Source organism: Sinocyclocheilus rhinocerous, unplaced genomic scaffold (genome assembly GCF_001515625.1).
Source record: "Sinocyclocheilus rhinocerous isolate Xijiao unplaced genomic scaffold, SAMN03320098_v1.1 scaffold57, whole genome shotgun sequence".
NCBI lineage: Eukaryota > Metazoa > Chordata > Actinopteri > Cypriniformes > Cyprinidae > Sinocyclocheilus > Sinocyclocheilus rhinocerous.
Genome location: NW_015652130.1, coordinates 98,048 through 99,298, shown reverse-complemented (window position 1 = coordinate 99,298; position 1,251 = coordinate 98,048). Strand labels below are relative to the sequence as shown.

Here is a 1,251-nt window from a genome sequence, read left to right as displayed (position 1 = left end):
AAGTGATTTATTATTATTATTAGGGCTTCATGTTAATGTTAATTTAATGTTTATGCTAAAAAAAAAGTGCATACAGCTGCTAATTGTGTTTGTTGTTTGTTGATTTTCAAATATAAAAGTTATTGAAATGTTTTCAGTGTGTGTATTAGTTCTTTTTGAACATTTTAATCAAATTTTAACAAAACCATGATAATATTGATAACCGTGATAACTTTGATCACTATAATCGTGATATGAAATTTTCATACCGTTACATCCCTAGTATGTAGGAAAAGATGATTGGATCGTGTGATAAAATTGACAATTTTAAAGCTGAGACTTTCTTTCATATTCAAAGTAACAAAGCTTATTGCGATTATTGGATAGCAGGTGTGCTACAAATTCATGAATCTACAGAAAACAGCATATATGAAAAGACTGGTCTTGTGATTTTAAGAGTCCGTAGCAGTATCTATTAAAAATTAAAAATCATGTTATTATTGTCAGGGGTCTGGGTCTGGTGTTCTCCCTCTCACCACCAGAGGTCGCCACTTCCCATCCTCCCGGACTCCGTTACCTTGACTCCACACACCTGTGCACACACTCACACACACACAGCTGTTGCCCATCCTGAGGGCTATTTATACGCCTTCCCCACGCCTCTCTGGGCGGATTATTAGTTGTGATAAGTGTTGTTACGGAACTGATGCAAGCTCTACGTGGCCGTATTGTGTCAGAGTCAGCTTTCTGTTTCGAGCCTGTGTCGGATTCTCAGATCTGTTTGTGTTCTGTTTTGGTTTTTACTTTGTTTTCCCCTGCAGTTAATAAAAGCCTGCATTTGGACCCAGACCCCTGTTTACACGGTGTGTTCCTTTACCGCGCCGCGGCAATCCCAGGGTCGTCAGAGGCCTCGTCTGCTGCACCCAGTACCTCACGCCCGTTCCTGGAGCATCGCGGGCTGGTTCGCAGCGTGCAGGAACCTCCGCTGATGTCGGTGCGAGCGGCGTGGTCTGCTCGCAGAGTCCCTGAGGCAGCGGTGTCCGCCCACAGTTCCTCCGAGGCTGCGGAGCCCGCTCACGATCCTCCCGAGGCGGCGGTGCCCGCTCACGATCCTCCCGAGGCTGCGGAGCCCACTCACGATGTTCTCGAAGCAGCGGTGCCCGCTCACGATCCTCCCGAGGCGGCGGTGCCCGCTCGCAATTCCCCCGAGGCGGCGGTGTCCGCTCTCAAAGCTCCGGAAGCGGCGGTGGCCGCTCGCACTTCCCCCGAGGC

At 48.0% G+C, this 1,251-nt stretch overlaps 1 protein-coding gene across 6 annotated transcripts in view; it reads right to left on the bottom strand.

The window, feature by feature from the left end:
* The window catches only part of LOC107713496 (macrophage-stimulating protein receptor-like), a 20,951-nt gene that overhangs the window by 5,265 nt on the left and 14,435 nt on the right, over nucleotides 1–1,251 (bottom strand). The window lies entirely within an intron of this gene.